The sequence below is a fragment of the Procambarus clarkii genome, chromosome 14, assembly GCF_040958095.1.
Source record: "Procambarus clarkii isolate CNS0578487 chromosome 14, FALCON_Pclarkii_2.0, whole genome shotgun sequence".
NCBI classification, from domain to species: Eukaryota; Metazoa; Arthropoda; class Malacostraca; order Decapoda; family Cambaridae; genus Procambarus; species Procambarus clarkii.
This window is the reverse complement of record NC_091163.1, coordinates 20,761,395-20,774,652: the sequence shown is the minus strand read 5'-3', so window position 1 is coordinate 20,774,652 and position 13,258 is coordinate 20,761,395.

Sequence of the window (13,258 nt, the reverse complement as noted above, 5' to 3'; positions counted from 1 at the left end):
GCTGTATCTATCGATGATTTCTGTGTTATTTACTAGGATTTCTCTGGTGATGGTTTGGTTGTGGGAAGAGATTATATGTTCCTTAATGTTGTTGCTTATGCATAAGCATAAGCATAAGAATAAGCAACAGGGCTCCATTAAGGAACATATAATCTCTTCCCACAACCAAACCATCACCAGAGAAATCCTAGTAAACAACACAGAAATCATCGATAGATACAGCGATAGCAGACGGCTTGACGTTTGCGAGGCACTACACATCAAAAAGTCAACACCAGCAATCAACAGCCAATTAATGCACAAATATATTCTACCCACCTCAAGACTCCGCTCCAATATAGAAGCATCAAGAAATATTGACCAATAGGCTTTCTACAATCACTTCTATTCAATACCCATTGTTTCGTGTTCTGTCTTGTGTTGATGAAATTAATACCCTATTAAATACCACCTCACCCCATCCACCTCACTCAAATGTAGATATAAACAAATCGGAGATGTGTAAGTTCTATTCAGTTGTGTATGTGTAACTAAAGTCTTTGAAAATGTAATAAGTTTTACGAAACGCGCTCAAGTGTCGCGTGAGACTAGAAATATAAATGAATTTTGGAGAATTGATTTTTGAATTACCACCAACAGTGAAACGAAATGTACAAAAGATTGAGAAAATTCGTGTTAGAATTATTATTCCTACTTTTTCGGTCATATTTAATAATATATATATATATATATATATATATATATATATATATATATATATATATATATATATATATATATATATATATATATATATATATATATATATATATATATGCGAACAAGCCTGAATGGTCCCCAGGACTATATGCGACTGGAAACTCAAACCCCAGAAGTGACTCGAACCCATACCCCCAGGAGCAGCGCAACTGGTAACTACAGGACCCCTTAATCCGCTTGACCATCACGACCGGACAAAAGGAAGTGATAGCCGAAGCTATTTGAACCACTTACCCGCCGGCACTCGGATGGTAATCTTGGGCATAGCATTTTATCAAATCACCTCATTCTTTGGAGCACAAGTGAGGAACACAAATGCGAACAAGTCTGAATGGTCCCCAGGACTATATGCAACTGAAAACTCACACTCCAGAAGTGACTCTAACCCATACTGCCAGGAGCAACGCAACTGGTATGAACAGGACACCTTACTCCACTCGACCATCACGACCGGAGAAAAACTAATGGTAACTGAGGCTATTTGTCCATCAGCCCGCCGGCACTCGGATGGTAATCTAGGGCATAGTATTTTATCAAATCACCTCATTCTTTGGGGCACACGTGAGGAACACAGCCACAGCTCAAAATGGAAGCAAGTCGACGAAGAACTCTGTAAGGTAAGGCAGGTCCTAGTCAACAACGGCTTTTCCAATGGTTTCGTGGAAGACATCATAAGAAGGAAAGTGAAACGCCATGCAACCTCTGAAGAGACAACTAACACAACACCTATACCCCCTATTAGACTATTTTACAGGAACTTCTTTTCCACAGCCCATAAAACAGAGGAAAGGGTCCTGAAAAATATTGTTAGTAGAAACGTTATCCCAACAGACAAAAATCAGAAGATACAACTGACAATTTACTATAAAACCAAAAAAAACGCCAGCCTACTCATGAGAAACTCTCCAGACACAAAGCAGAACGCTTTAAAAGAGACCAACGTCGTCTATGACTTCAAATGCCCTCTTGGGGACTGTAAGCCTCAAAAAACTCAGTATATAGGCAAGACAACAACATCTCTTTCCAGGCGTTTAACGATGCATAAGCAACAGGGCTCTATTAAGGAACATATAGTCTCTTCCCACAACCAAACCATCACCAGAGAAATCTTAGCAAACAACACAGAAATCATCGATAGATACAGCGATAGAAGGCGGCTTGACATCTGCGAGGCACTACACATCAAGAAGTCAACACCAGCAATCAACAGCCAATTAATGCACAACTATATTCTACCCACTTCAAGACTGCGCTCCAATATAGAAGCATCAAGAAATATGGGCCAATAAAAATTGGCCTTCTGCAGTTACCTACCTTTAATACCCATTGTTTCGTGTCCTGTCTTGTGTTAAAAGTTTATTTTCACCTCATCCAAAACTGTTGCAACATATCACCTCACCCAAATGTAGGTATAAAAACTCGAAGATGTTTAAGCTCTATTCAGTTAAAGTTGTGTGTGTGTGTGTAAACTAAAGTCTTTGAAAATGTAATAAGTTTTACGAAACGCGCTCAAGTGTCGCGTCAGACTAGAAATAAAAAAGAATTTTGGAGAATTGATATTTGAATTACCATCAACAGTGAAAAGAAACGTAAGAAAGATCGAGAAAATTCGTGTTAGAATTATTAATCTTACTTTTTCGGTCATATTTAATAATATATGTATATATATATATATATATATATATATATATATATATATATATATATATATATATATATATATATATATATATATATATATATATATATATATATATATATATATGTCGTACCTAGTAGCCAGAACGCACTTCTCAGCCTACTATGCATGGCCAGATTTGCCTAATAAGCCAAGTTTTCCTGAATTAATATATTTTCTCTATTTTTTTCTTTTGAAATGATAAAGCTATCCATTTCATTATGTATGAGGTCATTTTTTTGTTACTGGAGTTAAAATTAACGTAGATATATGACCGAACCTAACCAACCCTACCTAACCTAACTTAACCTATCTTTATAGGTTAGGTTCGGTTAGGTAGCCGAAAAAGTTAGGTTAGGTTAGGTTAGGTAGGTTAGGTAGTCGAAAAACAACGAATTCATGAAAACTTGGCTTATTAGGCAAATCGGGCCTTGCATAGTAGGCTGAGAAGTGAGTTCTGGCTACTAGGTACGACATATATATTTATATATATATATATATATATATATATATATATATATATATATATATATATATATATATATATATATATAATGATCATAATCATTATAATATAATAATCAAATATAATAATCCTGGCCGGGTCATATATGACCCGGCCAGGATTCGAACCTATGATGTCCAGGATTCACCAACACCCCTTGAACGAGAAGTGGGTTTCGGATATCATATTAACGCTGTGCAATGGGCTCGAAGTGAGCCAATTGCACAAGGGAGTCCTCTGAGCCGTGAACACCACAGCCACTCACACTTCCGAACAAAAGTGAGTTTCAGAACTTTTCCATTGGGCGCTGATGGAACACTGACTTCCCTAACTTTTTAGCTGAGTTTGCAAATGAGTTTCCTCTCTCTCTCTCTAGACAATCTGACGTTCGCGATAGGTCACGGTTGCTTCACGTTGATTGGCTGCTAAAGCCGTACCTCTCCATCAATCATGAATCATCTCGCTGTAATGCCTCCGATTTCCGACACTGAGACATATCACGTGATATAACTACGGACGTGCAAGTCTACACATAGGAAAATATATCACACAGTTTACCAATACTAATTTACGCTCAACAATAAATAAAATATATATCCAGTCATTTATTTATAGTAGAAATCGGGTGCTTCATGGTATTCACATAAAGGTAGAGGACTAGTCTCTTTTCGAAACCCAAGTTCATATATCTATGTCAGGTCAGGTATTGGTATCATCAGAATCATTTGACCGTCAATAATTGGTATCATCAATAACGTTATGCTTAAACAAGATATCACACCACTTTTAGTGATATCCCAGAATAACATTAAATAACTTGCCAATTACCCTATCACCTCCCCCTTCCCCCCCCCCCCATAAAAAAATAGTATGAATAAAATCCGGTGGACATTAATTTTAGTAAAAAAAAGGAAAAAAATACGTGCCAGCAGTCTGGTAGTTGGCGTGAGATCCAGAGAGAAAGAGAGAGAAAGAGAGAGAAAGAGAGAGAAAGAGAGAGAAAGAGAGAGAAAGAGAGAGAAAGAGAGAGAAAGAGAGAGAGAGAGAAAGAGAGAGAGAGAGAAAGAGAGAGAGAGAGAGAGAGAGAGAGAGAGAGAGAGAGAGAGAGAGAGAGAGAGAGAGAGAGAGAGAGAGAGAGAGAGAGAGAGAGAGAGAGAGAGAGAGAGAGAGAGACAGAGACAGAGAGAAAGAGAGAGAGAGAGAGAGAGAGAGAGAGAGAGAGAGAGAGAGAGAGAGAGAGAGAGAGAGAGAGAGAGAGAGAGAGAGAGAGAGGGAGAGAGAGAGAGAGAGAGAGAGAGAGAGAGAGAGAGAGAGAGAGAGAGAGGGAGAGAGAGAGAGAGAGAGGAAGGAGAGGGGAAGGGAAGGGAATTGTTAGGGGGGGAAAGCATCAAGCCATTAAGACTATATAGCACTTGGAAGGGGTCAGGATAAGGATGAGACGGGGGGAAAGCAATGGTTCCCAACCCCTTGGTCGATAGGGGGTATTGAACGCCGATCTGCATGAAGCGAAACCGTCGCTCGCTCTACCATCAAGCCCAGGCGGAGGAGGTAATTCACAATAATTTTCTGTTTTCGGCAGTTCATAGAAAAAGGGTCAAGGTTGACCTTGAACCCAAACGGATAAAGCTACGAAATATATTTCAGGGTCAAAGCTGGCCTGCTTCAGGGCCTTAACACTTGCACGGAGGGTTGATATACTGAGTAGTTGGTGAGACAGAACACTGCCACCTCCACTACCACCCAAACTGCGGCACGCCCTGAAATTGACACCAGTTGCAAATGAAGCTGCAACACAGACTACGCAATAGACCCAGCCAGCGAGCCCGGAAGCGGTGAGGGGGTGGGGTGGGGGGGGGGGAGGTGTTAGCTTTCAAAGCCATCTCGTTGCCCCCTATCAACGAGATGAGCGTTGCCCCTAGCAACGAGATGGAGCGTTGCCCGTAGCAACGAGATGGAGCGTTGCCCCTAGGAACGAGATGGAGCGTTGCCCGTAGCAACGAGATGGAGCGTTGCCCCTTAGCAACAAGATGGAGCGTTGCCCCCCCCCCTAGCAACGAGATGAAGTGTTGCCCCCCAGCAACGAGATGGAGCGTTGCCCCTAGCAACGAGATGGAGCGTTGCCCGTAGCAACGAGATGGAGCGTTGCCCCTTAGCAACAAGATGGAGCGTTGACCCCCCCCCCCCCCCTAGCAACGAGATGAAGCGTTGCCCCTAGCATCGAAATGGAGCGTTGCCCCTAGCATCGAGATGGAGCGTTGCCCCTTAGCAACAAGACGGAGCGTTGCCCCCCCCTAACAACGAGATGAAGAGTTGCCCCTAGCATCGAAATGGAGCATCTCTGTTGACAGTGTCTGTAGCAGTATGGATGCTCGACCAGGACGCAAACCCAAGCATCATTAAACAAAAGAGCCAGAGAGTGGATGCTGCATCTCCCTTACCTCTCAGCGTCATCTTGAAACATTCTTCCCAATAAGGATGGTAATTCCGCTCTAAGTAACGAGAAGGAGGGTAGCAATAACTATGGGAGAGTGGACATTTACCTTCATCTAGACTGATTCATGTTATGTTGAAAGAATTTGTTCATAGCTGGGAGTAATGTCTCTTGGTACAAGGACGTGGAGGAGGATGCTTGCCCCAGGAGATGATGTGAGATGTATCTGGGGCTACTACTCTGTGGATGCTGGGCCGACACCACCACTCTCACATATACGACTTTCCGTATACACACATATACACACATGTGCATATACATACACACACACACGCACACAGACAGGGGTCTGGTAGCTGAACGGACAGAGCGCAGGACTCGTAATATTCTGTGGCCCGGACTCGATTCCCGGACCAGGCAGAAACATAGGGGCAAAGTTTCTTTCACCCCTGATGCCCCTGTTACCTAGCAGTAAATAGGTACCTGGGAGTAAAACAGCTGTTACGGAGCTGCTTCCTGTGTACTCACCTAATTGTACTCACGTAATTGTGCTTGCGGGGGTTGAGCTCTGGCTCTTTGGTCCCGCCTCTCAACTGTCAATCAACTGGTGTACAGATTATAAGCCAGAGCACCCAAGACAGTCCCCTGAATATCCTGGCTTGGTCGTGGCCACTAGAGAGTGCTGGTGGCCCTCAGGTATATTCAGGTAACTATACCATCCAGGCAGGACACATTCTACAGAATATATTTTCCACCTTGACGCACATATATATATATATATATATATATATATATATATATATATATATATATATATATATATATATATATATATATATATATATATATGTCGTACCTAGTAGCCAGAACGCACTTCTCAGCCTACTATGCAAGGCCCGATTTGCCCAATAAGCCAAGTTTTCATGAATTAATTGTTTTTCGACTACCTAACCTACCTAACCTAACCTAACCTAACTTTTTTCTGCTACCTAACCTAACCTAACCTATAAAGATAGGTTAGGTTAGGTAGGGTTGGTTAGGTTCGGTCATATATCTACGTTAATTTTAACTCCAATAAAAAAAAATTGACCTCATACATAATGAAATGGGTAGCTTTATCATTTCATAAGAAAAAAATTAGAGAAAATATATTAATTCAAGAAAACTTGGCTTATTAGGCAAATCGGGCCTTGCATAGTAGGCCAAGAAGTGCATTCTGGCTACTAGGTACGACATATATATATATATATATATATATATATATATATATATATATATATATATATATATATATATATATATATATATATATATATATATATATAAATAAAAACTTTGAGTGGAACAGGTTTATGACAGTGCAAATCTATTCCAATTCAGAAAGTATCGCCCAGGCGTGATAGCTGCACAATTTGCAATAGTGCAGGAGCCTGTCCACTGTTGTAGAGTGGATGCACTCGAGAACTTATCACGCTATACTTCACTACACGCTCTTGACTTCGACCACTAGGAAAAATTCCACTCCTCTCCTTAAGCAAGAACATGCGAGCCTAAACAACCCCCTTAACCTATCGACTAAGATGCACAGAGAACGTTAAAATTACGTTGCTTTGGTGTTTCATCATCACCCCGTTTTTTAATGTTTACGGTAAATTATGTGAAAAGTTACGAATTAGATAAGGAAACCGGTTGTTAGCGGAGGCGGGCAATAGGTCAGGATTGAGGCAAGTGCCTGCAACACAGGAGGAAGGACATGGGTGCCAGGATAGGGACTAGTTCATGCAACACCGGAAGGGGGGGCATGGAGGGAGAGAGAGAGAGAGAGAGAGAGAGAGAGAGAGAGAGAGAGAGAGAGAGAGAGAGAGAGAGAGAGAGAGAGAGAGAGAGAGAGAGAGAGAGAGAGAGAGAGAGAGAGAGAGAGAGAGAGAGAGAGAGAGAGAGAGAGAGAGAGAGATCAGTTTGGTTGTGGGAAGAGATTATATGTTCCTTAATGTTGTTGCTTATGCATAAGCATAAGCATAAGAATAAGCAACAGGGCTCCATTAAGGAACATATAATCTCTTCCCACAACCAAACCATCACCAGAGAAATCCTAGTAAACAACACAGAAATCATCGATAGATACAGCGATAGCAGACGGCTTGACGTTTGCGAGGCACTACACATCAAAAAGTCAACACCAGCAATCAACAGCCAATTAATGCACAAATATATTCTACCCACCTCAAGACTCCGCTCCAATATAGAAGCATCAAGAAATATTGACCAATAGGCTTTCTACAATCACTTCTATTCAATACCCATTGTTTCGTGTTCTGTCTTGTGTTGATGAAATTAATACCCTATTAAATACCACCTCACCCCATCCACCTCACTCAAATGTAGATATAAACAAATCGGAGATGTGTAAGTTTTATTCAGTTGTGTATGTGTAACAAAAGTCTTTGAAAATGTAATAAGTTTTACGAAACGCGCTCAAGTGTCGCGTCAGACTAGAAATATAAATGAATTTTGGAGAATTGATTTTTGAATTACCACCAACAGTGAAAAGAAATGTACAAAAGATTGAGAAAATTCGTGTTAGAATTATTATTCCTACTTTTTCGGTCATATTTAATAATATATATATATATATATATATATATATATATATATATATATATATATATATATATATATATATATATATATATATATATATATATATATATATATATATATATATGCGAACAAGCCTGAATGGTCCCCAGGACTATATGCGACTGGAAACTCAAACCCCAGAAGTGACTCGAACCCATACCCCCAGGAGCAGCGCAACTAGTAACTACAGGACTCCTTAATCCGCTTGACCATCACGACCGGACAAAAGGAAGTGATAGCCGAAGCTATTTGTACCACTTACCCGCCGGCACTCGGATGGTAATCTTGGGCATAGCGTTTTATCAAATCACCTCATTCTTTGGGGCACAAGTGAGGAACACAAATGCGACCAAGTCTGAATGGTCCCCAGGACTATATGCAACTGAAAACTCACACTCCAGAAGTGACTCTAACCCATACTGCCAGGAGCAACGCAACTGGTATGAACAGGACATCTTACTCCACTCGACCATCACGACCGGAGAAAAACTAATGGTAACTGAGGCTATTTGTCCATCAGCCCACCGGCACTCGGATGGTAATCTAGGGCATAGTATTTTATCAAATCACCTCATTCTTTGGGGCACACGTGAGGAACACAGCCACAGCTCAAAATGGAAGCAAGTCGACGAAGAACTCTATAAGGTAAGGCAGGTCCTAGTCAACAACGGCTTTTCCAATGGTTTCGTGGAAGACATCATAAGAAGGAAAGTGAAACGCCATGCAACCTCTGAAGAGACAACTAACACAACACCTATACCCCCTATTAGACTATTTTACAGGAACTTCTTTTCCACAGCCCATAAAACAGAGGAAAGGGTCCTGAAAAATATTGTTAGTAGAAACGTTATCCCAACAGACAAAAATCAGAAGATACAACTGACAATTTACTATAAAACCAAAAAAAACGCCAGCCTACTCATGAGAAACTCTCCAGACACAAAGCAGAACGCTTTAAAAAAGACCAACGTCGTCTATGACTTCAAATGCCCTCTTGGGGACTGTAAGCCTCAAAAAACTCAGTATATAGGCAAGACAACAACATCTCTTTCCAGGCGTTTAACGATGCATAAGCAACAGGGCTCCATTAAGGAACATATAGTCTCTTCCCACAACCAAACCATCACCAGAGAAATCTTAGCAAACAACACAGAAATCATCGATAGATACAGCGATAGAAGGCGGCTTGACATCTGCGAGGCACTACACATCAAGAAGTCAACACCAGCAATCAACAGCCAATTAATGCACAACTATATTCTACCCACTTCAAGACTGCGCTCCAATATAGAAGCATCAAGAAATATGGGCCAATAAAAATTGGCCTTCTGCAGTTACCTACCTTTAATACCCATTGTTTCGTGTCCTGTCTTGTGTTAAAAGTTTATTTTCACCTCATCCAAAACTGTTGCAACATGTCACCTCACCCAAATGTAGGTATAAAAACTCGAAGATGTTTAAGCTCTATTCAGTTAAAGTTGTGTGTGTGTGTAAACTAAAGTCTTTGAAAATGTAATAAGTTTTACGAAACGCGCTCAAGTGTCGCGTCAGACTAGAAATAAAAAAGAATTTTGGAGAATTGATTTTTGAATTACCATCAACAGTGAAAAGAAACGTAAGAAAGATCGAGAAAATTCGTGTTAGAATTATTAATCTTACTTTTTCGGTCATATTTAATAATATATGTATATATATATATATATATATATATATATATATATATATATATATATATATATATATATATATATATATATATATATATGTCGTACCTAGTAGCCAGAACGCACTTCTCAGCCTACTATGCATGGCCAGATTTGCCTAATAAGCCAAGTTTTCCTGAATTAATATATTTTCTCTATTTTTTTTCTTTTGAAATGATAAAGCTATCCATTTCATTATGTATGAGGTCAATTTTTTGTTACTGGAGTTAAAATTAACGTAGATATATGACCGAACCTAACCAACCCTACCTAACCTAACCTAACCTATCTTTATAGGTTAGGTTCGGTTAGGTAGCCGAAAAAGTTAGGTTAGGTTAGGTTAGGTAGGTTAGGTAGTCGAAAAACAACTAATTCATGAAAACTTGGCTTATTAGGCAAATCGGGCCTTGCATAGTAGGCTGAGAAGTGAGTTCTGGCTACTTGGTACGACATATATATATATATATATATATATATATATATATATATATATATAATGATCATAATCATTATAATATAATAATCAAATATAATAATCCTGGCCGGGTCATATATGACCCGGCCAGGATTCGAACCTATGATGTCCAGGATTCACCAACACCCCTTGAACGAGAAGTGGGTTTCGGATATCATATTAACGCTGTGCAATGGGCTCGAAGTGAGCCATTTGCACAAGGGAGTCCTCTGAGCCGTGAACACCACAGCCACTCACACTTCCGAACAAAAGTGAGTTTCAGAACTTTTCCATTGGGCGCTGATGGAACACTGACTTCCCTAACTTTTTAGCTGAGTTTGCAAATGAGTTTCCTCTCTCTCTCTCCAGACAATCTGACGTTCGCGATAGGTCACGGTTGCTTCACGTTGATTGGCTGCTAAAGCCGTACCTCTCCATCAATCATGAATCATCTCGCTGTAATGCCTCCGATTTCCGACACTGAGACATATCACGTGATATAACTACGGACGTGCAAGTCTACACATAGGAAAATATATCACACAGTTTACCAAAACTAATTTACGCTCAACAATAAATAAAATATATATCCAGTCATTTATTTATAGTAGAAATCGGGTGTCTCATGGTATTCACATAAAGGTACAGGACTAGTCTCTTTTCGAAACCCAAGTTCATATATCTATGTCAAGTCAGGTATTGGTATCATCAGAATCATTTGACCGTCAATAATTGGTATCATCAATAACGTTATGCTTAAACAAGATATCACACCACTTTTAGTGATATCCCAGAATAACATTAAATAACTTGCCAATTACCCTATCACCTCCCCCTTCCCCCCCCCCATAAAAAAATAGTATGAATAAAATCCGGTGGACATTAATTTTAGTAAAAAAAGGAAAAAAATACGTGCCAGCAGTCTGGTAGTTGGCGTGAGATCCAGAGAGAAAGAGAGAGAAAGAGAGAGAGAGAGAAAGAGAGAGAGAGAGAAAGAGAGAGAGAGAGAAAGAGAGAGAGAGAGAAAGAGAGAGAGAGAGAAAGAGAGAGAGAGAGAAAGAGAGAGAGAGAGAAAGAGAGAGAGAGAGAAAGAGAGAGAGAGAGAAAGAGAGAGAGAGAGAAAGAGAGAGAGAGAGAAAGAGAGAGAGAGAGAAAGAGAGAGAGAGAGAGAGAGAGAGAGAGAGAGAGAGAGAGAGAGAGAGAGAGAGAGAGAGAGAGAGAGAGAGAGAGAGAGAGAGAGAGAGAGAGAGAGAGAGAGACAGAGAGAGAGAGAGACAGAGAGAAAGAGAGAGAGAGAGAGAGAGAGAGAGAGAGAGAGAGAGAGAGAGAGAGAGAGAGAGAGAGAGAGAGAGAGAGAGAGAGAGAGAGAGAGAGAGGGAGAGAGAGAGAGAGGAAGGAGAGGGGAAGGGAAGGGAATTGTTAGGGGGGGAAAGCATCAAGCCATTAAGACTATATAGCACTTGGAAGGGGTCAGGATAAGGATGAGACGGGGGGAAAGCAATGGTTCCCAACCCCTTGGTCGATCGGGGGTATTGAACGCCGATCTGCATGAAGCGAAACCGCCGCTCGCTCTACCATCAAGCCCAGGCGGAGGAGGTAATTCACAATCATTTTCTGTTTTCGGCAGTTCATAGAAAAAGGGTCAAGGTTGAGCTTGAACCCAAACGGATAAAGCTACGAAATATATTTCAGGGTCAAAGCTGGCCTGCTTCAGGGCCTTAACACTTGCACGGAGGGTTGATATACTGAGTAGTTGGTGAGTCAGAACACTGCCACCTCCACTACCACCCAAACTGCGGCACGCCCTGAAATTGACACCAGTTGCAATTGAAGCTGCAACACAGACTACGCAATAGACCCAGCCAGCGAGCCCGGAAGCGGTGAGGGGGTGGGGTTGGGGGGGAGGTGTTAGCTTTCAAAGCCATCTCGTTGCCCCCTATCAACGAGATGGAGCGTTGCCCCTAGCAACGAGATGGAGCGTTGCCCGTAGCAACGAGATGGAGCGTTGCCCCTAGGAACGAGATGGAGCGTTGCCCGTAGCAACGAGATGGAGCGTTGCCCCTAGGAACGAGATGGAGCGTTGCCCGTAGCAACGAGATGGAGCGTTGCCCCTAGGAACGAGATGGAGCGTTGCCCGTAGCAACGAGATGGAGCGTTGCCCCTTAGCAACAAGATGGAGCGTTGCCCCCCCCTAGCAACGAGATGAAGTGTTGCCCCCTAGCAACGAGATGGAGCGTTGCCCCTAGCAACGAGATGGAGCGTTGCCCCTAGCAACGAGATGGAGCGTTGCCCCTAGCAACGAGATGGAGCGTTGCCCCTAGCAACGAGATGGAGCGTTGCCCCTAGCAACGAGATGGAGCGTTGCCCCTAGCAACGAGATGGAGCGTTGCCCCTTAGCAACAAGATGGAGCGTTGCCCCCCCCCCCCTAGCAACGAGATGAAGTGTTGCCCCCTAGCAACGAGATGGAGCGTTGCCCCTAGCAACGAGATGGAGCGTTGCCCCTAGCAACGAGATGGAGCGTTGCCCCTAGCAACGAGATGGAGCGTTGCCCGTAGCAACGAGATGTAGCGTTGCCCCTTAGCAACAAGATGGAGCGTTGACCCCCCCCCCCTAGCAACGAGATGAAGCGTTGCCCCTAGCATCGAAATGGAGCGTTGCCCCTAGCATCGAGATGGAGCGTTGCCCCTTAGCAACAAGACGGAGCGTTGCCCCCCCCCTAACAACGAGATGAAGAGTTGCCCCTAGCATCGAAATGGAGCATCTCTGTTGACAGTGTCTGTAGCAGTATGGATGCTCGACCAGGACGCAAACCCAAGCATCATTAAACAAAAGAGCCAGAGAGTGGATGCTGCATCTCCCTTACCTCTCAGCGTCATCTTGAAACATTCTTCCCAATAAGGATGGTAATTCCGCTCTAAGTAACGAGAAGGAGGGTAGCAATAACTATGGGAGAGTGAACATTTACCTTCATCTAGACTGATTCATGTTATGTTGAAAGAATTTGTTCATAGCTGGGAGTAATGTCTCTTGGTACAAGGACGTGGAGGAGGATGCTTGCACCAGGAGATGATGTGAGATGTATCTGGG